At 42.2% G+C, this 26,658-nt stretch overlaps 1 protein-coding gene, 1 long non-coding RNA gene and 1 pseudogene across 2 annotated transcripts in view; 2 read left to right on the top strand and 1 right to left on the bottom strand.

The window, feature by feature from the left end:
* The first annotated feature begins 818 nt into the window (after positions 1-818).
* LOC116048216 (bryoporin-like) overlaps positions 819-26,658 on the top strand; it is a 59,631-nt gene continuing 33,791 nt past the window's right edge. Inside the window, exon 1 of the mRNA XM_035994496.1 lies at positions 819-885. The gene's annotated coding sequence lies outside the window, so the exon portion shown is untranslated. The remainder of the gene's footprint in view (positions 886-26,658) is intronic.
* On the top strand, positions 830-26,646 carry LOC116048182 (annotated as a pseudogene).
* On the bottom strand, positions 19,379-21,706 carry LOC118493713. The gene is made up of 3 exons (XR_004895669.1): positions 21,572-21,706; positions 21,288-21,290; positions 19,379-19,389 (listed from the first exon to the last, which is right to left on the bottom strand). It is a non-coding gene; the product is annotated as an uncharacterized LOC118493713 (long non-coding RNA).

The following is a 26,658-nucleotide window of genomic DNA, read 5'->3' as shown; positions in this document are numbered from 1 at the left end:
ACACTGGAGCAATCCCGTGGCTATAGATTATATTAGACCATACTACTGATAGTTAAGATTATACAATGTTAAAGCTTTAACTACTACTTTGGTTGAGCTTTGTGACAAATATGGTGCACATCTTTTAACACTCATGACTGCTGATAGCTAGAATGATTCTGCATAGGTTCTCCTTTGACCTAGAAGTCTTCTTCTATGGCTTTCTCCTACTGGTGGAGGTATTGCAACATTTTCCTTGTACACCCTTTCATTGTTTACAATGTATCTCTGACATGTTTATGCTTAGACCTTAAGCCACACTCTTCTTGTAGACTGTAGTAAACTCCCTTTCCTCTTTTTTATTTATTTTTTACTTTATTGTAGTACTTTTCTTAGTGTCAAGTGCAAAAAGCATTATATTCTTTATCGTACTACATTTTTTTCTCCCCCATATTACCATACAATAGAAACACCAAGGGGGAACGCATCACACAACAGGGAAGAGAAAAAAACAAAACAAAGTAAAAAAAATTAAAATAAAAAACACTGACAGAAAATAAGACTGCAACAAAATGCAAACACAAAACAAATGGGGGCAGCTCCACTGTGTGTGTGTGTGTGTGTGTGTGTGTGTGTGCATGCATATCCATCTACAGTGTGCACCTATTAGAAAGTTTAATTATTTTTCTAACTATGTGCTCTGGATACAATTTATTCCATTTTTCTATTTGATTTCTGACTGTTAGGGTGAGTTTTTCAATTTTTCAGTGTTTCCAACTCTCTTTCCTCTTAATGTTTTAATGTTTTCAGAACTCAGCTGTACTTACGAGATTCATGAAACCACTTCCTGTCTGAATACCAACATCAATCTGCCGCTTCATCGAGCTGCAGTCTCAACCACACCTGGACTATTAGAAGCATCCAAACAGACTATCATCTCATGGCTGCTGTAAGTCAGACTCTTTTATCTGTTCATGTATTGTTTTATGAGACAACAAAGTAATAATCAAAATCTGGTTATTTTCTTCTATAAAATATTAGAAACACTGAAGCAGAACCAGAAAACCCAAGACGTTATAAATTTTGTGTTGCTCCATTATTTCTGAGACCAGAAGTGTCGGCGAGTTTCAGATATTCTGTCCAATAAACAAGCGACCGTCTCCACCGTGTGATGTGCGTTAACAGCGGTGTCGAATCGCACAGAGTCTAACCAACTATAGGTGTGAAAGCGCCCTAAGTGCATTTTCTGAAGTTCTTAAGTACAAATGTAAGCTACTTATACTTAACCTGAGTATTTCCATTTCATGTCACTTTCTACTTCTACTCCACTACATCTCAGAGGTACATATGGTACTTTTTACTCCACTACATTAATCTGTATCTGTCAAATGTCTGTCTGTCTGTCTGTCTGTCTGTCTGTCTGTCTCTCTCTCTCTCTCTCTCTCTCTGTCTGTCTGTCTGTCTGCCTGCCTGCCCGTCCATCAGTCGGTCGGTCGGTCGGTCAGTAGGTCGGTCGGTCTCTTTGTCTGTCTGTCCTTCTGTCTGTCTGTCTCTCCCTCTCTCTCTGTCTGTCTGTCTGTCTGTCTCTCTCTCTCTCTCTCTCTGTCTGTCTGTCCACCTGTCTGTCAGTCTGTCTGTTAGTCTGTCTTTCTGTCTTTCTGTAGTCCTCAGAAACCTCCACAGTGTGTCTGACAAAACAGATGTGCTTCTATTAGAATTAAAAAAGCTGAGGAGGGCTCAACCTTTCCTTTCCACACATGAACATGACAGCCGGCTCCAGACGTCTGCCTATATGACATTATATAGACATTATAATCAATACCAAATCACCCTCATCCCATTTCTCCCTCTACAGTTAGAAGACATCATGGATTTATTGAATGCACTTAATCGCGAGTGCACCATTGAGATTGAGAATAAGTGCTCTGAGTTCACCCTGTGTAACCCGCAGTGAGTATATATTTAACTTTCTACCAATGTCTTTTCCTTACAAGAAAAGGCTGTTTTCATGAAGCACTCATATACACATATATCTCTGAAAATTAAAGCTTGTCCCCCAATGGGGCAATTTGTTGTGCAGCAGATAGTACAGTACAAATCACACACAATCACACACACAATACAGATAATGCCTACCTTGCAGGCATAGTTAAAAACAATAAAAAACAGTAAACAATCAATAAATAGTAAGTCAATAAGTTATCCATAGTTCTTTATAGAATTAAGAAGTAGAATGGCTGCAGGTACAAAAGAGTGTTCTGTTGGTTCTGAGTTTTGGGAGTTTAAAGTGTGATACATGGCAGCCTGTAAGGGATGAGAACTATGTGACAGGATAAATTCAGCCTGTAAGGGATGAGAACTATCTGACAGGATAGATTCAACCTGTAAGGGATGAGAACTATGTGACAGGATAGATTCAACCTGTAAGGGATGAGAACTACCTGACAGGATAGATTCAACCTGTAAGGGATGAGAACTATCTGACAGGATAGATTCAGCCTGTAAGGGATGAGAACTATCTGACAGGATAGATTCAGCCCTTCTTACCATCTGCTTCTGATAAAGTTCCTCCAGGCCTTTCCGCTTAATAACTGTGATGCAGCTGCTGACCTTAATTAACCTGAAAAGGGAGTTTTTTGTTTTACAGTAATGGACTGCTGCTGTATAAAAATACTTCTTGCGTTCAGGGCGCTGTGGACGGCTTGCATGTTCGCCGCAAACCACTTCCTCTCACGAAACAGGTGTTCATGTTTTAATTGAAACCACGTTTTTTTTTTTTTGAATCTTATCTAGTCATTTTGGTGTCTAAACTTAACTGGCGTCGCTGGTGACGCTAACTTTTTGTTGGCGAAACTCAACCGTAACAAAGAAAACACACCGGGTGCGTAAGCGTCGCATATAGCCCGCGAAACGTAGATACGTGCCGTTTATACCGGACACGTATTTGACTCGTGTCCATGCAGGTCAAAAAGCAATCCTCTCGGCTCTCTCTCGCTCAGATAAAAATACACAGGATGTGTGATTGTGTGTCTCTGTGTGTGTCTCTGCGTGTGTGTGTGTGTGTGTGTGTGTGTGTGTGTGTCTCGGCCTGTAAGTGTGTGTGTGTGTGTGTGTGTGTGTGTGTGTGTGTCTGTGTGTGTGTGTGTGTGTGTTTGTGTGTGTGTGTGTGTCTCGGCCTGTGTGTGTGTGTGTGTGTGTGTCTCGGTCTGTGTGTGACTGTGGTTGACTCTGTGTGCGTGCGTGCGTGCGTGCGTGTGTGTGTGTGTGTGTGTGTGTGTGCGCACCTGATTGCGTCTCACTGTGAGAAGTCAAGACAGCCGAAATCACCATGACCTGGGTGTTTTATTTTGAAATGTTTTATTTTGTAAAGTATCCGGCTGCACTGTTGTCTTCCTGTATGTGATTACCTGCCTTGCTTGAGACATTCGCTCGCGTCTCGCTCAAGAAATAGAGGAGACGCTAAAACAAACGCTGCAGTGCGGGCCGACGCGAACAATCCGCACCTGGTATGAACGGACAGATTGGATAACATGGGCGCCGAAATGAAAATAGTTGCGCTACGCGGCTCTACACGCCCGGTGTGTTTTCACTGCACGGTGCTCTGTATCCGGCTCACAATCACCTTTCCTCAGCTAAATTTAACCGTAAAGAAGCTAAACTAAACTGACATGTGACCGGCCGGCGGTCACCTAATTTCGTAGGATATCAAAAGAACTGTTTTGTTTCCGTACGATATTTCTCAAACCCGTTCATGAGAAAGTGTTGCAAGATGGGAGAATTGGAAGCTTTGGAGCTGCTAACAGGCGTATTTTCTCTCTTTTAGTGAAGCTAAGCTAACAGTGCCCCCCCCCCCCCCCGGTCCAGTCTTCGTGCGATGCTAAGGCTGTGTTCCAGGCAACCCGTAACTCGTGTTTTCACAACCTTCTACCCGTGAAAGCGCCCTGGATCGGCAGTCAACCCATAACTTACTACCCGTGAACTGGTACCAGATCGTTGTACTCCCAGTTACAGTTTTTGACGTCACACACACATAAACAACAATGGCGACCCCTGTTGATGCTATAGAGATGCTGGTGATTGATGGTGAGAAATAGAAATAAATAGACATAAATAGGCAACGTAAAGTAATTCCGCACATTGTAATCAAAACAATACACACACGATCGTGTACTACTACAGGTTATGTTTATTAAATGAAGCCCAAAATATGTCGCCGACTAGAAATCGCTAGTATCAGCTAGCGCTAGCTAACGTCAACGTTAGGTAGCCGCTAGCTAACTTTGTCGTGACTTTGCCTGGAACGCTACCAAGTCGTGAGTCGTGACTTGAAGACGTAACTCACGGGCTAAAAATTGTGTCTGGAACGCAGCATAAGCAAGGCTAAACATGTCCTGGACTTATCTCTGGATGCTCCATTAGGAACATGTCAAAGTGAAAGTGTTTCAGTGACTAACTCAGATCGTTTTTTTTTCTTGCTTGTGTCACCAGGGTGTACAGTAAAAGTGGATTCTGTAAAATTCCTCTGCCGCCAACACTTGGCCCGTCTGATTCTGGCAAAGCTCAGTTCAACAAGACTTTTTTCTCGGCACGTGGAGCTGTTGGAATTTTCACTTACGATCTCCAGAATGAGTCCACAGAGGAATGCCTTGAAAAAGTGGCTGTCATGTTCTCTGTCCCTTATCACTACATCCTGTACTCGAACAAGTACGCAGTCGGAGTCTTTGACTATTATAAAAAGAGTGTTCGCTGCCTTTTTGAAGAGATGTGTGACGTCCCGCACCCACACTCAGGGTTTGTCAGAGGTAAAGCTAAAGACTCCCAAAGTCTGACTCACAGAGGTGAACATGTTACCGTCCGAGCCACCATGTCAGACTGCGCAACATCTGTCCTCAAGGTACAGGTGTGCATCAAATGAAATATGAAGCATCACGGAAAACTGAGAGCTCGGTGACCGTGATGAAATTAACATCACTTACTATACCTTTAAACCATGTAATACAATACAATTATGAACTTTAAAAAAGGAGCATAATATGAGGTCTTTAACTCAAAGATTAATCAACTTTCATTTCATAATGTCACGTTTTTTTCTCGACATTAGTTAATATTTATACATCTGAATCTGTGTATGTTTATTCATTTAATAACTGTGTGTGTGTATACTTCATCACTTAGGTCTGAAAGAAAATAAATTCTGAAATTCAACAACATGGTCCGAGATTTATTTCTTAAATACAAAATGTTGACGAATGTTCACTGCCCTCCTGTGGTCACAGTGGTGAACTGCAACTCTACATTTAACTACTACATTCGTTTAGTTTAACATGCAACAGCCCCAAAATCACCATCACCAAACCCACCAGACTCCATGTAAATAATCAGTACTTTTAGCGTGTATAGAGCCAGCATATTTCCACATGTAAATGGGTGAATTAAGGGTTTATTTCAACCAAACCAGAGTGGTGATTGTTGGAACAGTGGAAAGACGAACCAAGACGGCTTTTGATAGTTTTATTTTGTTTCTGTCCACTTTGAATGAAGTGTGTTTTAAGATAATAAAAGTAGTGTTTATTTACATGGAGTCTGGTGGGTTTGGTGATGGTGATTTTGGGGCTGTTTCATGTTAAACTAAAAGGATTATCTCTGTAGGGATCTTTTCCATAATCTGTATACTCTGTATAGTCTCAATAGTCTGTCAGCGGCAAAAACAGAACTTTTAGTGGACGCAGACTGACGATTTAACGTTACTAAAAGTGCTGTTTTTGCCACTGACAGACTCACATTATTATTGTATAAAAGTGTAAAAGCCGTCTTGGTTCATCTTTCAACTGTTCCAACAATCACCACTCTAGTTTAATTCACCCATTTACATGTGGAAATATGCTGGCTCTATACACCCTAAAAGTACTGATTATTACGTTTATTTAATTTTACGTTTAAAGTTACGAGTTTTTGTTGCTTTTTCATGTTTGTTTTTTATTTGGAGAAATTCTTTTGGGGAGTTTTTTTTTTCTAAATCACTTTTTTTCGACACCTTTTTCACATTGTCCGAGTTTATTGTCACTTTTTTTCAATCCACGCAGACATGTCTTATCCCTGTCTTAATCGGAAAATGCTATACTCGGAAAAAGGTCTTATTCTGAACATCCAACCGGAATATTCTGTTTACATGACCTGCAGCATATTGGGAATATTGGTGTGCATCAGTGACGGACTGGGAACAAAAAACGGCCCTGGCATTTCATGCCACCAGCGGCCCACCGGTGGGGATGCAGATAGAACTTTTGACGCACGAAAGAACACACACTTTTGATAGCCCCAGTAATGGTGAACGCAAACTCCCATGCTAGTGTGGTGTCTTAAATAGTAATGCTGTGATGCTGTATGAAGAGGAATCCGCCGACACTGTTCTTGATTATAAAAAGGTTTATTACAAGCAAAGATTCAGCATCAATTTTACAAACTCCTGCAGAGAGCTTGGAGAACGACCAACCCGAATTCTTCCAAAAAGTCGTTCTGCCGTTCTGCTGTTAACACAGGGTATATATTCTATGCATTGTATGACCTAAAGTGGGAGGGTGTATGTGTGTTCCTGGGGCCCCTCTGCTAATGTAATCAACCTCATAGCATAATCTTGTAACAAACATGTTCCCATACACTGTTGAACATAGGTTTCCTGTAGGCCTCTCCAAGGTCATTAGTTGACTGTGCCTAAACTGGTTATTCGCCATAGAATGACAGAATACACATTTACCAGGACGTATACTTATCAGGACCCCTTTCCTGTCATTGTTCCAGACCCAGCATCTGCATCCTCTCTTATAGACAGGGCCCCAACTCTCTCACCATAACCTCAATAACATAGTACAATATGGAATACATTTAAATTGAATATATGTAGGCATAATTAAACATAAGTCAAAGTTATAAATCATCAGATACAACACTAGAAACAACTGCACCAAAACATAGACATATAAAAAAAATAAAAAATAAGAGCCAGCCGCTCCATAATAATATAATATTCTGAAGTAGCCAACTTTACTGTACCTACACTCCCTCCTGCAGCATTGGTCTCAATCTCTGTTGCTTCAGGTAATCCACATTCATACCCACAGCAGGCTTGTTGTTCTGTGTTGGTTAGTTCCATAGATTCGTTATCCATGTCTATCTCTTCATCTTCCTCTTGCTCGTTTTGTTCTTCCTCTTCCTCATATTCCTCACTGTCCTGTCTTTCTCCCTGGTGTGCTGGCTCAGATGTGTCGCTAACATGCTAGCAGTATTTGCGCTAATGCTAGCTGAAGCTGCACTTGATTTTAAAAACAAATCAGTCAGTTTGGAGCATTTTTCAACGTCAGCCAACAGTGCTCTCTTATATTTCTCTCTCTTTTTCTCTGCCCCCCCTTTGTGTCGCTTGATGCCTCGATTAATTTTTTTGTCAACAGTATAGCTTCCAACTTCCAATTTTCAACTTCCAACAACCACTCTGAGGCAGACCGTATATATAAAGACGCAGACGCGGGCTACTCGATTCTGTCTTGAAATTCCCAGAAGGCATTGCTTCATTTTAACTTTTGCAAAAAAATATTCAAATAAAAGAAATGCAGGTAGATTTGTTTTATTTCAAGCCATGCACGTTTACGTTTTTGAACATCTTATCTGAATAAGTAATTTTGCTACAAAATAATAGAGACCAATGTAAAAGTTCGTGACTGTAGAGGGTAACCATGACTGTGATATTGAGAGACTCATGTGGTATATATACTGATCAGATTACGCTATTAGTAGGTGTGAAGGATTTTGGCAAATTTGGTTATCGTTTGGCCAAAGAACTTTATTATTTATGCTTGAAAGGGGGCCGAGAGAAATTATATGGGCCGCTGTTTACAATTAAGTGGCCGCATGGCCCAATCATGCGGCTCTCTGATTGGCCGGCCGGCCCAAACGGCCCATGAGGGCCCGCGGCCCCTCTGGCATCTGCCCAAATGCCAGATTACCAGTCCGTCACTGGTGTGCATGTAAACGTACTCGATAGTTTCACTAAACATTTATTCTGCCTAAAATAAACTAATAAGATGTTTCACATCGATACAAAATACTGTTGTCTTTTCTTTTCTTCTTATTGTTTTCTTCAGTATCACCTGTATCATGGCTGTGCTGTATTTTTCTGTGTGGAGACGTCACCCTTATTTTGACTCTTGAGGACGTCGCCCCCTGCTGACCGTATTCATTATTTGGGATAGACTGACTGAACACTGTGTTTGATTGGCTGACCCTGATTGCTAAATACAACAGGTTCTCACACTCATCTCGTAAAATACGGACGCTTGGTCAGGTGCCTTTGTCGTTGTTATTGGCGCTAAAAGTCTCCTTTAGCGCTATAAGTAAACACGCTTGGTCGGGACTATTGCCGTCCCTTTAGCGCTATAAGTAAACGCACTTGGTCGGGACTATTGCCGTCCCTTTAGCGCTATAAGAAAACGCGCTTGGTCGGGACTATTGCCGTCCCTTTAGCGCTATAAGTAAACGCGCTTGGTCGGGACTATTGCCGTCCCTTTAGCGCTATAAGTAAACGCGCTTGGTCGGGACTATTGCCGTCCCTTTAGCGCTATAAGTAAACGTGCTTGGTCGGGACTATTGCCGTCCCTTTAGCGCTATAAGTAAACGCGCTTGGTCGGGACTATTGCCGTCCCTTTAGCGCTATAAGTAAACGCGCTTGGTCGGGACTATTGCCGTCCCTTTTGACGCAGTTATGTTAAGGAAAAGGTCGTGGGTGGGCTTACGGTTCCGTGACAAGCAGGAAGAACGGCATGGTTATGTTTAGGAAAGGGTCGTGGGTGGGCGTACGGTTCTGTGACATGCGGGAAGAACGGGATGGTTATGTTTAGGAAAGGGTCGTGGGTGGGCTTACGGTTCTGTGACACGCGGGAGGAAAATAAAAAGCGACTATAGCAAGCGTGACGCGAACCCCGCTCTCCTGGGTGAAAGTCCTGTGTTTGTTTGACCCATCCACCACCCCAACCAACCTCCATACGCGGAAATTCGCCCTTACATACTACTCGCTAAATCCTATCTAACTGCTGCTCTCCCCAGTGCGTTACACAAATACGCTGAAAGACGCCTTTTTCGTCACATCAGACGCTGACAGCCACTGTCCAAACGTCCTTATTTTACGAGTTCGGAATGAGAACGGGTTGCTAAATACCTGCAGCAGACCTTTTCTGTAACTTCCTGAAGGCCAAACACACCGAGGGGATGTTTTTAATCTTATTTTACTGTCACTATGTGACAGGTATAATGAGGGTATTTCACCTTCTTTTTAAAGATGAGTGCCGTGGATTTTTATTCAATATTTATGTGTATGTGTGTGTGTGTGTGTGTGTGTGTGTGTGTGTCTGAGTCTGTCTGTGTGTGTGTGTGTGTGTGTGTGTGTGTGTCTGTGTGTGCTGATTAATTATTAACTACTCTTTAATTAATGAAGATTAACACAGTTTGATCAGGCAGCAGGATGAAGATACTCCCTCAGAGAGGAAACCTGTGCCTGTACCTTGTGCCCTCAAACAATCTTTTAATTAAGCACACCGCATCATTTCCACTCATGTACTTCCACGTTGTTGTGTCTCCTCTTATTAATGGCTTCATAATTAAAGCTCAGGGTGAGACATGACGCAAATATTGAGCTTCTTATTTAAAGGTCCAATGTGTAGGAATTTCTCCCATCTAGCGTTGAGATCATATATCGCAATCAGCTCTCTCGCGCCACGCAGTTCAAAGTACGTATTACAGCTACAGTAGCCTTCACGCTTCAAAAAGCCGGTCTCTTGCTCTTTTCAATATCCTTTTTCTTTTTCTGGGTGAAGAAGAAGAAGACTCCTATTCCTGAAATTTGGATTTTCAATACGTGTGGTCCTCCATGTTTCCTTCTTCAAACTTGCAGGGGCCGGGAAGCTACGATACCCATTAGTAGCATTAGCAGCACCTGTGAGTTTATCATGTGACAGGGAAAACGTGAAAGGCGGAGCAGTATGTCCTGTATGTCCCTTACTGGCTAACATATTTCAAGATGGCGCCTGAATATGGAGCTTCTACCCCAGTTCATGCAAGTGCAAATGTAAAATTTCAAGTCAAAAGGAATACTTGGAATTGATAGTGGTGGTAAATATTCATGAAAAAGGACACGTTGTGAGCGGGCAACACAGATTTTGATAATGAACAACTAAACACCAATCCCTCGAGGATTTTGCTGCCTTTTTTGAGATTGTTGCAGCCCAAAATGCCTGATTTTGTGGGAGCTTTTGTAAATATATATATATATATATATTTTGGATAAAAATTCCGATTACCCCAAGTGAAGGAGTTCAAGTACCTTGGGGTCTTGTTCACGAGTGAGGGGACAATGGAGCGTGAGATTGGTCGGAGAATCGGCGCAGCGGGTGCGGTATTACATTCAATTTATCGCACCGTTGTGACGAAAAGAGAGCTGAGCCAGAAGGCAAAGCTCTCAATCTACCGGTCAGTTTTCGTTCCTACCCTCACCTATGGTCATGAAGGCTGGGTCATGACCGAAAGAACAAGATCCAGGGTACAAGCGGCCGAAATGGGTTTCCTCAGGAGGGTGGCTGGCGTCTCCCTTAGAGATAGGGTGAGAAGCTCAGTCATCCGTGAGGAGCTCGGAGTAGAGCTGTTAGAGCAGTTGAGGTGGTTCGGGCATCTGGTAAGGATGCCCCCTGGGCGCCTCCCTAGGGAGGTGTTCCAGGCACGTCCAGCTGGGAGGAGGCCTTGGGGAAGACCCAGGACTAGGTGGAGGGATTATATCTCCAACCTGGCATGGGAACGCCTCGGGATTCCCCAGTCGGAGCTGGTTAATGTGGCTCAGGAAAGGGAAGTTTGGGGTCCCCTGCTGGAGCTGCTACCCCCGCGACCCGATACCGGATAAGCGGACGAAGATGGATGGAAAAATTCCGATGTCTTTTGTATGTTGTTTGCAATGAAGTTGAAGTGAAAGTTGCAAAAAAAAGTTGTGATTTTTTTTTTTTCTGTATAGTCTGTATATACAAGGAAACTTGTTTTGGGGAGAATAAAACTACTCTGGGCTGAGTTTTCCTAGTAACCTTACCAAAAAGGCTCAGGATGCTGCAAATATTGGTATAATATGAAAATGGCTGGTGGATTTAAGACAAAAAATAATAATTTATTGAATGAATCAAATTTGAACATATGTGTCAGTGGCTTGTTGATCTTTACATTGTTAGTTAATTTCCTATCCTGGCCTGGGACACACATTCATACGGTTCGATAAAGTACTTATAGGACTTTAACTTATCATTGCACTTACAATAACTAGCATAGCTGTCCACAATTTAGGTCATCCTGTATGTCTCATCTCCGTTTTTTCCTGCATCCACCGTGTTTGTGTGTGTGTGTGTGTAAGTGTGTGTGTGTGTGTGTGTGTGAGTGTGTGTGTGTGTGCGTGATTCTGTGTGTGTGCGTGTCTTTTTGTGTGTGTGGTGTGTGTGTATGTGTGTCTGTGTGTGTGTGTGTGTGTGTGTGTGTGTGTGTGTGTGTGTGTGTGTGTGTGTGTGCGGGCGTCAGTCGTGGGGGGAAATGAGCAACAGCCCCGCCCACTGCAGAGAGCCGACAGGATTGAAACAGCAGCCGCTTCAGCGACTTTATAGTGAAAAAACGTTACAGCGTACATTGATGTTAAAATGTATACAGGTTGGCAGGACAGTCTGAAATGTTTTGCAGCGTCTTTCGCTGTACGTTTTGTTGGTAAATGTGAGATGTTCGAGTCACACACGTCTCGTCAGAAACAAGGAAATGAATTTGGCCCGTTCTCACTCCTGCTTGGTCAGTGGCTCTCAGTGCATGCTCTCAGTGTGCACGCTCTCAGAGTGCACGCTCTCAGTACACGCTCTCAGTGCCAGCTCTCAGAGTGCACACTCTCAGTGCATGCTCTCAGAGTCAAGTACTGATACAAAGTCTGGCACGTGGGACTGCTAGGATTGGTTGAAGTCGTGGGAAACTCCGGTTATTGGTCAAATTTGCGGGAAAAGTTGCGGTGATTGGTCAAAATTGCGAGTCACACCGAATTCACAGGGGTTGGTTGAATTCGCGTGAATTGGCGCAACCCCGACATCGCGAAATCCTGGAGGGACTGACCAATGGACTGTTTATCAAAATCAGGTTAAATGAATCTTAAAGACCGTGTTGGATTCCAGACTTTGCTGGTGTCTGATGTCTAAGGCAAAGCAGAGTATTACCAGAAAATATACAAAGATTTTTTTGTTTTCAGGGACTGAAACACGTTACACACTGGCAGTGTGTCTCAAATCGCGCACTTCCCTTAGTGTACTAACTGAAGTGCACTTCGTACACTACGTGCTTACTTGCATAGTGTGTAAAATTCGAAGGGGGAGTGTTGTCTCAAATCGCGCACTGCCTTATGTACTTACCCGAAATGACAATCACAGCATCTCAGTCCTCCTTCTTCTTCTTCTGTGAAATTGTGAATTGTACCCAGGGCAGAGCATTCCCACCACCTGTTGTCACTCGTGAAAAATACATTTCTGCTTTGTTCATCAAAATGAATGTGATTGTTTTTATTGTTGCTTGTTTTTGCCCTCTGTTTTATGCAACCGTAAACTTACCGGTATGATGATATTCATACTTTTGCTCTTAATTCATTGTAAAAAATAACCAAAAATGTAATTCAAATGGTGTCCAACTGACATAAAGTTAACATAGAAAACAGTCATATTATATGTTTATATAAGGGTGTTTATTGCAATAGCTATTAATTACAGTGACAATACAAGAGTGAAAGCAGAGGCAACCCAATAGACATTTAAATAGATCCTATTTTTTATTTATTCATTGCTGGCCCTGTACTTTGATGGGGAAAGTGATATGAGGGTGGACTTCAGACTCTCCAGGGGGATCCTTTAATGGTACATCCTCGGCACGGCGTGTGACCATGGCTGGGGACCCGTCATCGAGGCCCTTGTCTTCCTCTTTTGGCTTAGCCAGTGGTTTAGCCAGAGTCTTTGCTATGCCACTGTGCACCGTGCTGTCCACAAGACCAGCAGGGAAATCCTCTCTCTCCTCCCCCAGGTCGTTCGCCTTCCAGCAGAGGAGGACTTCCCTCAAGTTGGCAGCATTGACGGCTGCCACGTCCGTGTCCCTAACGATTATATAAGTCAGATCAGGACAGAAACAGCACTGTTAATACGTTATAAAATAGCATACATTAACGTACTGTAACATTACTACTAACGCTCGCAGCTTAATGTATATCTACAAGATCACACATCTAACGCTAAAATCGTCTACAGTGAGGACGATAGTTTAACACAACAAACAACCGTATACCACAACACATGTAACGTTAGCTAGGTTATAACTTATTTGCCAGTGGTTAAACCAAAGAGTATAGAAGTACCGGTAACTTCTTTGGTTAAACTGTGCCGCTGTTAGCTAGCTAAGGTTAGCTAAAGCTAGCTTGATAGCACGTCAAATTACGGTACAAATAAACGTTATAATTCACGGTACAAAAATCATCACCGACTGCAAAATTAACCAAATATACATAAACAGGTAGCTTATATGTTATACAAGTATAGCAAAAAGACTAATGTTCAACTTACATTTGTAATACTCGTGGGTCTCGCTGTCGCGTATTCGGCCGCCATTATCGAAAGTTTTTCACCTTTTGTTAGCTCCGCCCCTTCCGCTACGTAGCCAAGATGGCGACCGTTGAGTGTGGAAAGTGTCCATCGATCCACACTCAACTTTTTGACCGTTATGAGTGCACCATCCGGGTAATTGTAGTGCACTGCATTGACCACACTTCGACGAGTGACACTTTGAGTGTACTCAAATAGCTAGTATAAGTACAGAAGTGCGCGATTTGAGACCCACCATGGGTCTTTAAGTAAAACATCTGCAAGTCACTGACTCAAACACTTCAAGACTTACGTTACACAGTGAAGTTCAAATAACTTCAAAGAAATATTTAGTTCCTGGTTCTACATTTAGACATCTTTTGATTAAAATATGTTGTTTATTTTAGTCAAATTTGATGAAACATGATTAAAAATTTGAAGATACTCCAGGACATGACATCACAATAAGCAGAAATACCAGAGTAGGCACTAGTTTATATCCTCGATCTTTGGGCTTTCTTTTTTTTCTTTTTTTTAAACTTTATTTATCGAGGTAAGTTGATTGAGAACAACTTCTCATTTTGCAACAACGACCTGTCACATTCACACAGTTCCACATTCATACCTGGAAGCTGCCTAGTACAATCACAGTCTGTTCTGCTGCCACTGAGCACTGGAGCCGTTGGGGTTAAGGGCCTTGCTCAAGGGCACCTCAGTGGTGGTAATGAGGGAGGGACAAGCGCTGCTCTTTCACTTTCCCCACCCAGATTTTAATAAGATAAAAGATGAAGATCCTACAAAAGTCAGCAAAAAAGTTCCTTAGCCGTCATAGAGTTTAGCAAAGCAAGAAAAAGTTTCCCGTCTTTTTGGTATTGGCGCACAACTATACAGTAGGCTTGCCAAAATCTATTGTGAAACTAAACTGATATATTCGGGCCGGATCAAAATCTGCGAGGGACTGGATTTGGCCCGCGGGCCTTGAGTTTGACACACGTGGGCTATATTTTGACAACGTTCCACTTCAGGGATTGCTACGCAAATTCCGCCGGATGTCCCTCTTTTTGGCCGGATGTCCATCCCCTTCCTCTCTCTTTGTGTTGGCATTCTAACCTCCGGTGGATTTCTGAGGACTATGGTTAACTACTCCTCAGATCTCTGCAGGGTAAATCCAGACAGCTGGCTAGACTATCTGTCCAATCTGAGTTTTCTGTTGCACGCCTAAAACACGCAACAGAAAAAATGTTTCTTTTCTTCTCATTCGGCTGTCAGATACCTGAAGCCCGACATACTGAAGAAATCCAAACACAAAACGGCCGTGATGAAAAGGACCCTGAACCCCGAATTCAATGTCTCTTTCAGTCAAATATATTAAAATATTATTGTAACTTTTGTTTTGTCTTGAATGAATTCCAGGATACATCTTTTTATTATATATCACTGTAATGTGACCCAGATAATATATGAGATAAATACACAGCCTATGAAGAAAACAACGCCTCTTTATTTATCATGAATGTTTTCTGGGGAGGAAGGATGGGAGATGGAGGAGTGTTGTTAATGGGTGTGTGACGTCAAAAACTGTAACTGGGAGTACAACGATCTGCTACGAGTTCACGGGTAGTAAGTTACGGGTTTGACTGCCGTTCCAGGGCGCTTGTTGTGAAAACACGGGTTATGGGTTGCCTGGAACGCACCATTATTGTGGCAATAACACCTTTTCTTATTCTGATTCCTGTTTGTTGCTTGTTCAGGCGGTGTGTGTCTGAGCTGTCACTCCGCCTCAACCTGCCTCCTTACCAGGACATTTGGCGCTCTTATACTTCATGTCCCATTTGATAATAAAAAGTGAACCTCTTTTTTTACTTTAAGAAACAAATGGAGTTATATCGCGTTCTGTACCACATGCGTAATGCGAATGAAGTCCTGCTAACTTCATGTGGCTGAAGTTGATATTTCACATTCACAGCATGATATCGGTCAAGAGTTGCCTTCTCATCTTTAAGTGTGTTGATCACACTGTCAGGTACATTTTGTTGCATTTTCAGAAAGATGAATACCTTCCTCTTGGCAGCCACTTTGACTCAGATAGGTTTCTCGTAAGCACGAGATACTTTTGCGTGCTTACGAGAAAAGTATCTTAATCCTTGTGTTGTCTTTCCGTCACCCATGCAACTTTTTTGTTTTTCTGGGTCAAAATTTTAAATTCAAACTTTACAACATTTTGTTGTTCTTTTTTCGACACACTCTCACTTTTCCCGATGTTGTCACTTTTTTCCAAGTTTTTGGTCACTTTTAACAATGTTTTTTTCAATTTTTTTCCTGTGTTTTTGAAGCTTTTTCTAACATTTTGTCACTTTTTTTCAAATGCTACAGAATTGAATAAAACACCCAAATTCAATGAAAGTAGTGAACTGATCATTTATTTTACTTGTGAAGAGTACTAGTTGTATGGAACCATCCACGTTATTTTCTTTGACAATTTGGTTGAAAGAAACCCAAAATTCTGATATAGAAACTTTTTGAAAATGGGTCAAATTTGACCCGAGGACAACAGGAGGGTTAATAAAATTCCCCCGGTCCCTTTAGAGCACGTCACTCAAAGCCTGTGGGCCAATTTAGGTTCACAATAGACTTTGGCCCACTTAATTTTTGTAGCTTTTTTCAATGTTTTTTGGCCCGTTTTACGACGTTTTTTTCCCCAATGTCTTTGTTGTTTTTTCTTTGATGGCTAAGTTACTTTTTGTTTTGCTGACTTTTTTGGGTCTTTATGTCGACCAAGCTGTAAGTGAGAAGATTATATGAGACATGCAATAATACAATAAAAGATGCTTGACTTTTACCATGAAATAATAGCATGTGAATAACCTAAACATGTCTGGCCCTGGATGTGATTCTTATCTTATCTTCTTTCCAGCGTGGCCCTTTGTGGAATTGAGTTTGACACTCCTGCTTTAGGGACTCCATAGCTTTTTAAATTTTGAGGACATAAAAAGATAAAAATATGGGCCTTTAATACCTTCCATATCGGACAAACCCTGAGTTTCCTTCATGTCATTTCTCTGGTCTGTAATGCACGGATCACATTTCTATGGCACTCCTCAACGAGACTGTGAGAAACAAACTGACGATGATATATAATAGTGGTTCTTCCTTGGTGTTGCATGATGCAATATGTTGATATACTTCTTTATATCTCTATACTCTGCTGCCTGTTTTCTAAGTCAACGTGTTGAGACCCGATGAGACATTCAGGTTCACGGTGTTATCGTTCTTCTTTGTATGCACGACCGAACGTATGAATGTGCTTTCTATACGATATATTGAACTGTTGTTTACACGGATCTTGTGCTTTACAGGTGTTCTTACATTTCTATCAGATGTTTTATGTACGATGCAACAATAAAGTTTGGAATGCAACACTGACAGAGAGAAGAGTGGGTTTGGTTTGTTTGGTTTTCACAGTGTGGATAACTGCAGCCCCCTGCAGACAGTGCAGAGTACTACAGCTGCAGCTTCACACACAGACTGACTGCTCTGCAGTCATCAGCCATCTGAATCGTAATAACTGTACAAAAGATCTGCACATCACACTGTTAATACTAACCGATGGCTGTATAACTGTATTATTGTATTTCTAGTTTCTATTAGGAGGCAATGATGGAAGAAGTCCTCAGATCTTTTACTTAAAGTCTCTGAAGACCCACACAGGTGTTTTCAGTTAATCTGGCTGATTAGACTTTTTCCCAGGGCTGTGTGGGTGTGTTTAGACTGACTGATTGGCATCTTCCTGAGTATCTTAGCTGTTAGGGACACCTTTACCATTCTTATTGGTAGAAAAGATTTGCGACCCAATAAAGTCCCATCAAATGGCTCTGTTGTATAAGATCGAGAAGGCTGGAGGATTGGTGGGATTTCTGTGGGTGCCTGCCTATGTTAGGGTAGATGGGAATGAGACAGCAGATAAGGCAGCTAAAATGGCATTGAAAAGAGACATTGATTTAAGGGTATGTGTTGGGATATCTGAATGCCGGTCTGTCATTAAGAAAAATTTTACAGCAGTGTGGCAAAGGCAGTGGGAAATGGAAAAGAGGGGTCATCATTATTTTTCAATTCAAAATAGGGTACAGGCAGAGCAGTGCTATTTGGGCAAAGAAAGAAGACACTCTGTAATAATGACAAGGCTGAGACTTAGGCATTGTGGACTTGCATGGGACCTAGCGAAGATGGGCAAGCATGAGGATGGACTTTGTGGAACCTGCAAACAGAAACAAACTGTTCATCATGTACTTTTGGATTGTCTTCAATACAAAAATGAAAGACAACTGTTGTTGTAGCACTCTGTTGTTGTTGCTATGTCACATGGGAATACAGAACATAACATTGAGATCCTTACTAAATCCCCCTGAATATCAATTTCAGATAGTGGAAGCCGTCATGGATGTTATCTCTGCTACAGGACTACTCCACTGAATTTGACAATACTTTGGAATGTTATTTAAACTGTCTTGTGAGAGGCAGCAATATGCCGCAAGGCTTCTAGTCTGCAGGAAAGCCAGAAGAAGAAGAAAAGTCCCATCAAAGCTCCGGCCCACCTTTAATCTGAGCAGAGGTACGATCAGCCAGAATAACTTAAAACACCTGTGTGGATGTTCGTGTAATTCCGTTTTTTCTCGAATTAGACCCAATTTTCCCATGCAAAGGTGACTTAACTGATTCCTATAACCCAATTGTTTTCCTATTGGTCACCAGACTGAGGGGTGGTAGCTTACCTGCGTCACAGAGCTTACAAAGGGGAAGTGAAGCAGACACAGCGGGGACTCGGACGGAGAGACTGAAGCTGCATCTCATGGCCCCTATCTAATTGCTCATCAACTCCTCAGTCCTCAGCTGAACCGGAAGTTGTTCTGTCCTTCCTCGGTGAAGACCAACTCAAAGCTCTAATTTCTGCCCTGAGGAGGGATCATCGAGGAGGGATCACAGAGGAGGGATCATCGAGGAGGGATCACAGAGGAGGGATCATCGAGGAGCTATAGGCGAGGATACAGAGAGCAGCCTTCGTGGAAGCCGTGCATCTGAAGGAGTTGCTAACTCCGCCCAAACAGCTGAAAAAATTCATGTGATGCTTCAGAGGAAAGGACATCTCATCCCTCTAAAACATATCCTCGGTTCCTCTCTCCTCTGATGATTTCCTCGCATCTCTCCCGGGCCTCCTCGGTGGGAGGGACTAAAATAAGTCTCATCCTTCGCCGCTCTGCCTTTGGCCTTCGCCTTCTTTAACTTTTTCTCCTTCCCTATCGCAGGACACAATGTTCCACTCCGCAAGGCATGACAATCCTCGTCTTCTTCATCGTTTTGCCCCTGTGTTCTTTCAAAATCTTCTTTTTATTTTTACCTTGCTCCGCATATGGAGTTGGAGCACGGTATTAGGTGGAGGATGCATCTTCTGCTTCTTACCTGTGGGACTGGGTTGGGTCACCATTCCAGCTTCACGACGTGTGTGTGTGTGTGTGTGTGTGTGTGTGTGTGTGTGTGTGTGTGTGTGTGTGTGTGTGTGTGTGGGTGTCCTTCAAAATTCAGTTTTTGGCACTATGTGTCTGTTTTAAAGACTCTTTTCACCATTTTATTTATTACCTATGACGCAAGAGTATTCCAACAGAATGACTCACTATGTTGTTTACTCTGTCTCTCACTCCCTCTCAGCTCAGTTGAATCATAGTTTCATGCAGTCCTGGCACAGAGTCACAGACTTTTGGCCTTGACTGCTTTTTCTTTTTCTCTTTCGCTTGGTCGGTGTCTCTCAGAATAGAGAGTAGTAGGTAGAGAGACAACAGTAGAGAGTAGTATGTAAAGAGACAACAGTAGAGAGTAGTATGAACAGAGACAACAGTAGAGAGTAGTATGTAGAGAGACAACAGTAGAGAGTAGTATGAAGAGAGACAACGGTAGAGCGTAGTATGTAGAGAGACAACAGTAGAGAGTAGTATGTAGAGAGACAACGGTAGAGAGTAGAATGTAGAGCGACAACGGTAGAGTAGTATATAGAGAGACAACAGTAGAGAGTAGTATGAAGAGAGACAACAGTAGAGAGTAGTATGTAGAGAGACAACGGTAGAGAGTAGTATGAAGAGAGACAACGGTAGAGTAGTATGTAGAGAGATGACAGTAGAGAGTAGTATGTAGAGAGACAATGGTAGAGAGTAGAATGTAGAGCGACAACGGTAGAGTAGTATATAGAGAGACAACAGTAGAGAGTAGTATGAAGAGAGACAACAGTAGAGAGTAGTATGTAGAGAGACAACGGTAGAGAGTAGTATGAAGAGAGACAACGGTAGAGAGTAGTATGTAGAGAGACAACAGTAGAGAGTAGTGTGTAGAGAGACAACGGTAGAGAGTAGTATGAAGAGAGACAACAGTAGAGAGTAGTATGTAGAGAGACAACGGTAGAGAGTAGTATGTAGAGAGATGACAGTAGAGAGTAGTATGTAGAGAGACAACGGTAGAGAGTAGTATGTAGAGAGATGACAGTAGAGAGTAGTATGTAGAGAGACAACAGTAGAGAGTAGAATGTAGAGCGACAACGGTAGAGTAGTATATAGAGAGACAACAGTAGAAAGTAGTATGAAGAGAGACAACGGTAGAGAGTAGTATGAAGAGAGACAACAGTAGAGAGTAGTATGTAGAGAGACAACGGTAGGGAGTAGTATGTAGAGAGATGACAGTAGAGAGTAGTATGTAGAGAGACAATGGTAGAGAGTAGTATGTAGAGAGACAATGGTAGAGAGTAGTATGTAGAGAGACAACAGTAGAGAGTAGTATGTAGAGAGACAACAGTAGAGAGTAGTATGTAGAGAGACAACGGTACAGAGTAGTATGTAGAGAGATGACAGTAGAGAGTAGTATGTAGAGAGACAACGGTAGAGAGTAGTATGTAGAGAGATGACAGTAGAGAGTAGTATGTAGAGAGACAATGGTAGAGAGTAGTATGTAGAGAGACAACAGTAGAGAGTAGAATGTAGGGCGACAACGGTAGAGTAGTATATAGAGAGACAATAGTAGAGAGTAGTATGAAGAGAGACAACAGTAGAGAGTAGAATGTAGAGCGACAACGGTAGAGTAGTATATAGAGAGACAACAGTAGAGAGTAGTATGAAGAGAGACAACAGTAGAGTAGAGAGTAGTATGTAGAGAGACAACAGTAGAGAGTAGTATGAAAGACCGAAATGCCGCATAAGGACGTTGGTTGGGGGGGTGCATGGGTCAAAAAACACAGGACTTTCCCCCAGAGACCGGGGTCTTTTCCTAAACCTTACTGTCCCGTTCTGTACCGCATGTCAGTCAGTACGTCCCGACCCAGAGCGTCAAAGAACTGCTTTAAAGTCATATTATGCTTTTTGGCCTTTTCCCTTTCCTTTATTGTATTATATATCTTTTTTGTACATGTTATAGGTTTACAAAGTGAAAACGCCCAAAGTCCACCACAAAGGGAGTTACCATCTCCAACAGAAAACACTGTTCACAAAGTGCTCCAAACAGCTCTATTGTAGTCCAGCCTTTACTTCAGAGACAAACGTGGTCATTTTGTAACACAAGTTATAATGCTCGCCTAGCTGCTAGCGTGGCACGCCCTCATACTCTGCTTCTGACTGGCTACTAGTTCTTACCTAGCTACTGCACATGTGCGATTCCCAACAAAGATGGAACAGAAGTGCGATGCCTCACTCTGTAGCTAAAACAGAGAGCTCAACACACAGGGTGAAAAGAGGAGCTGCAGCAATGTTAAGTACAACAAAAATATGTTTTTTGAAAGTTAAACCATGTAAACCTATTCGGGTATAACCTCTAAACACAATTATGAACCTGAAAATGAGCATAATATGAGCACTTTAAGTCAAACACTTTAACCTGTTCCTGTTTTTGAATGAGATAACAAAATAATAGTCTTGCATGTCCAGATCTTCCTCCACAGCGCTGCAGAGGAAGGTCTTGCTAGTCCACACAGCATTCCTGGATGGGAGAAAAACGTGCTGTGGTTTATTGGCATTTCTGTAAACCAATCACAGTCGGAGCCACGGTGCCTCTGCAAAATAGCCTCAGGAAAGAACTTGTTTTGGTGGAACATGTGTACGTTGAAAAGTAGTTTTAGTTGTGCAACAGAAAACTCAGATTGGACAGATAGTCTAGCTAGCTGTCTGGATTTACCCTGCAGAGATCTGAGGAGCAGTTAACTATAGTCGTCATAAATCCACTAGAGGTTAGAACGCCAACACAAAGAAAGAGGAAGGGAACGGACATCCGGCCGAAATGAGGGACATCTGTGGCATTTCCAGCGACACTGGAGCAATCCCGTGGCTATAGATTATATTAGACCATACTACTGATAGTCAAGATTATACAATGTTAAAGCTTTAACTACTACTTTGGTTGAGCTTTGTGACAAATATGGTGCACATCTTTTAACACTCATGACTGCTGATAGCTACAATGATTCTGCATAGGTTCTCCTTTGACCTAGAAGTCTTCTTCTATGGCTTTCTCCTACTGGTGGAGGTATTGCAATATTTTCCTTGTACATCCTTTAATTGTTTACAATGTATCTATGATATTTTTATGCTCAGACCTTAAGCCACACTCTTCTTGTAGAGTGTAGTAAACTCTCTTTCCTCTTTTTTTATTTTTTTTGTACTTTATTGTAGTACTTTTCTTAGTGTCAAGTGCAAAAAGCATTACATTCTTTATCGTACTACATTTTTTTCCCCCCATATTAACATTCAATAGAAACGCCAAGGGGGAACAGGGGGAACGCATCACACAACACAAAGAGAAAAAAATAAAATAAAAATAAATAAACAATGAAAAAACACAGACAGAAAATAAGACAGCAACAACACGCACACACACAAAAAAGGGGGCAGCTCTACTGTGTGTGTGTGTGTGTGTGTGTGTGTGTGTGTGTGTGTGTGTGTGTGTGTGTGAGTGTGTGTTTGTGTGTGTGTGTGTGTGTGTGTGTGTGTGCATGCATATCCATCTACAGTGTGCACTTATTAGAAATTCTTTTTCTAATTATATGCTCTGGATACAATTTATTCCATGTTTATATTTGATTTCTGACTCTTAGAGTGAGCTTTTCCATTTTCAGTGTTTCCAACTCTCTTTCCTCTTAACGGATCTACGCCCATCCTGTTTTCAGAACTCAGCTGTACTTACCAGATTCATGAAACCACTTCCTGTTTGAACAACAACATCAATCTGCCCCTTCATCGAGCTGCAGTCTCAACCACACCTGGACTGTTAGAAGCATTCAAACAGATCTCTCTCTATCATCTCATCGCTGCTGTAAGTCAGACTCTTTTACCTGTTCATGTATTGTTTTATGAGACAACAAAGTAATAATCAAAATCTGGTTCTTTTCTTTTTTTAAATATTAGAAACACTAAAGCAGAACCAGAAAACCCTGAGACGTTATACATGTGGTGTTGCTCCATTATTTCTGAGACCAGAAGTGTCGGCGAGTTTCAGATATTCTGTCCAATAAACAAGCGACCGTCTCCACCGTGTGTTTACAGTGTGCATTTTCTGAAGTTCTCAAGTACAAATGTAAGCTACTTATGCTTAGCCTGAGTATGTCCACTTTATGTCACTTTCTACTTCTACTCCACTACATCTCAGAGGTACATATGGTACTTTTTACTCCACTGAATTAATTTGAAATATATCTGTCAGATGTCTGTCTGCCTGTCTGTCCGTCTGTCCGCCTGTCTGTCTGTCTGTCTCTCTGTCCATCTGGCATATTTGTCTCTCTCTCTCTGTCTGTCTGTCTGTCGTCCTCAGAAACCTCCACAGTGTGTCTGACAGAACAGATGTGCTTCTATTAGAATTAAAAAAGCTGAGGAAGGGCTCAAAATTCACTTTCCACACATGAACATGACAGACGGCTCCAGATGTCTGCCTATATGACATTATATAGACATTATAATCAATACCAAATCACCCTCATCCTCTTTCTCGCTGTACAGGTTGAAGACATCATGGCGAGTAAAGGTTTAACCTATCGCGAGTGTACCATTGAGATTGAGAATAAGTGCTCTGAGTTCACCCTGTGTAACCCGCAGTGAGTATATATTTAACTTTCTACCAATGTCTTTTCCTTACAAGAAAAGGCTGTTCTCATGAAACACTCGTACATATATCTCTGAAAATGAAAGCTCTGTAATTCAAGTTCAAGTTCAGGTTACTTTATTGTCCCCCAATGGGGCAGGTTCTTGTGCAGCAGATAGTATAGTACAAATCACACACACAGTACAGAGATTGCCTACCTTGCAGGCATAGTTAAAAACAATAAACAACAGTAAACAATCAATAAATAGTAAGTCAATAAGTTATCTATGGTTCTTTATAGAATTAAGAAGTAGAATGGCTGCCGGTACAAACAAGTGTTCTGTTGGTTCTGAGTTTTGGGAGTTTAAAGTGTGATGCAGATGGCAACATCTGAACTTCAGCCTGTAAGGGATGAGAACTATCTGACAGGATAGATTCAGCCTGTAAGGGATAAGAACTATGTGACAGGATAAATTCAGCCTGTAAGGGATGAGAACTATCTGACAGGATAGATTCAACCCTTCTTAGCATCTGCTTCTGATAAAGTTCCTCCAGGCCTTTCTGCTTAATACCTGTGATGCAGCTGCTCACCTTAATTAACCTGGAAAGGGAGTTTTTTTTGTTTAACAGTAATAACCACATTGACTGCTGCTGTATAAAAGCTGTTTCATGCTTCTTGCCTTTAGCGCGGTCGGAGGGCTGGTGACGGCTCGCATGTTCGCCGCGAACCACTTCCTCCCAGGAAATAGGTGTTCATGTCTAGGGAGTGTTTTGATCCAAACCACGATTTGTTTTTTTTCGAATCTTATATAGTTGTTTTGGTGTCTAAACTTAACTGGCGTACACTCAACTGTAACAATGAAGACACACCGGGTGCGTATAGCCCGCGAAGCGTAGATACGGGCCATTTATGCTGGACTCGTATTTCTCCGTGCTGATCAAAAAGCAATCCTCCTCTTGGCTCTCTCTCTCTCTCTCTCTCTCGGATAAAAAGAGACAGGATGTGTGTGTGTGTGTGTGTGTGTGTGTGTGTGTGTGTGTGTGTGTGTGTGTGTGTGTGTGTGCGTGCGTGCGTGCGTGCATGCCTGATCACGTGTCTCGCTGTGAGAAGTCAAGACAGCCAAAATCACCATGAACCTGGGTGTTTTATTTTGAAATGTTTTATTTTTGTAAAGCATCCGGCTGCACTGTTGTCTTCCTGTATGTGATTACCTGCCTTGCTTGACCCATTCACTCGCGTCTCGCGCAAGAAATAGAAGAGACGCCAAAACATTTGCTGCAGTGCGCAGGCCAACGCAGACGCTCTGCTCCTGGTATGAACGGAAAGATTGGATAACATGGGTGCCAAAATGAAAATAGCTGCGCTACGCGGCTCTACGCACCCGTTGTGTTTTCACTGCACGGTGCTCTGTACCCGGCTCACAATAACCTTTTCTCAGCTAAATTTAACCGTAAAGAAGCTAAACTAAACTGACATGTGAGCGGCCGGCGGTCACCTAATTTCGTAGGATATCAAAAGAACTGTTGTGCGTAAGTTTCCGTACGATATTTCTCAAACCCGTTCATGAGAAAGTGTTGCAAGATGGGAGAATTGGGAGCTTTGGAGCTGCTAACAGGCGTATTTTCTCTCTTTTAGTAAAGCTAAGCTAACAGTGTCCATTCCCCCCCCCCGGTCCAGTCTTTGTGCTAATGCTGCGTTCTAGGCAACCCGTAACCCGTGTTTTCACAACCTTCTACCCGTGAAAGTGCCCTGGAACAGCAGTCAAACCCGTAACTTACTACCCGTGAACTGGTACCAGATCGTACTCCCAGTTAAAGTTTTTGACGACAAACACACATAGACAACAATGGCGACCCCTGTTGATGGTGTACAGACACCGGCGATTAACGGTGATGAATAGAAATAAACATAAATTCCGCACATTGTAATCAAAACAGTACAGATACGATTGTGTACTACTACAGGTTATGTTTATTAAATGAAGCCCAAAATATGTCTCCGACTAGAAATCGGTAGTATCAGTTAGCGCTAGCTAACGTCAACGTTAGGTAGCCGCTAGCTAACGTCAGTGTTAGGTAGCCGCTAGCTAACGTCAGCGTTAGGTAGCCGCTAGCTAACTTTGTTGTGACTTTGCCTGGAATGCTACCAAGTCGTGAGTCATGACTTGAAGTCGTAACTTACAGGCTAAAATTGTGTCTGGAATGCAGCACAAGTTAGGCTAAATATGTCCTGGACTTATCTCTGGATGCTCCATCAGGAACATGTCAAAGTGTTTCAGTGACTAACTCCGAGGTTTTTTTTTCTTGCTTGTGTCACCAGGGTGTACACTAAAAGTGGATTCTGTAAGAGTCCTCTGCCGCCAACACTTGCCCCCGTCTGAATCCGGCAAAGCTCAGTTCAACAAGACTTCTTTCTCGGCACGTGGAGCTGTTGGAGTCTTCACTTACGATATCCAGAATAAGTCCAAAGAGGAATGCCTTGAAAAAGTGGCTATCATGTTCTCTGTCCCTTATGACTACATCATGTACTCAAACACGTATGCAGTGGGAGTCTTTGACAGTAATAAAAAGTGTGATGAAAGCCTTTTTGAAGAAATGTGTAACGTCACTTACCCACAGTCAGGGTTCGTCAGAGGTAAAGCTAAAGACTCCCAAAGTCTGACTCCCAAAGGTGAACATGTTACCGTCCGAGCCACCATGTCAAACAGCGCCACATCTGTTGTCAAGGTTCAGGTGTGCATCAAATGAAATATGAAGCATCACAGAAAACAGAGAGCTTGGTGACCGTGAGGAAATATTCACTTAAGTTGACAAAAAGTGTATAAGATTAAAATCACATCTAACATCTTACTATACCTTTTAAACCATGTAAACCTATTCTGGTACAACCTCTAAATATAATTATGAACCTTAAAAAGGA

This window comes from Sander lucioperca, chromosome 2, assembly GCF_008315115.2.
Source record: "Sander lucioperca isolate FBNREF2018 chromosome 2, SLUC_FBN_1.2, whole genome shotgun sequence".
Lineage (NCBI taxonomy): Eukaryota > Metazoa > Chordata > Actinopteri > Perciformes > Percidae > Sander > Sander lucioperca.
Note: the sequence above shows the minus strand (reverse complement) of the source record. Positions and strands in the feature narration are given on the sequence as shown.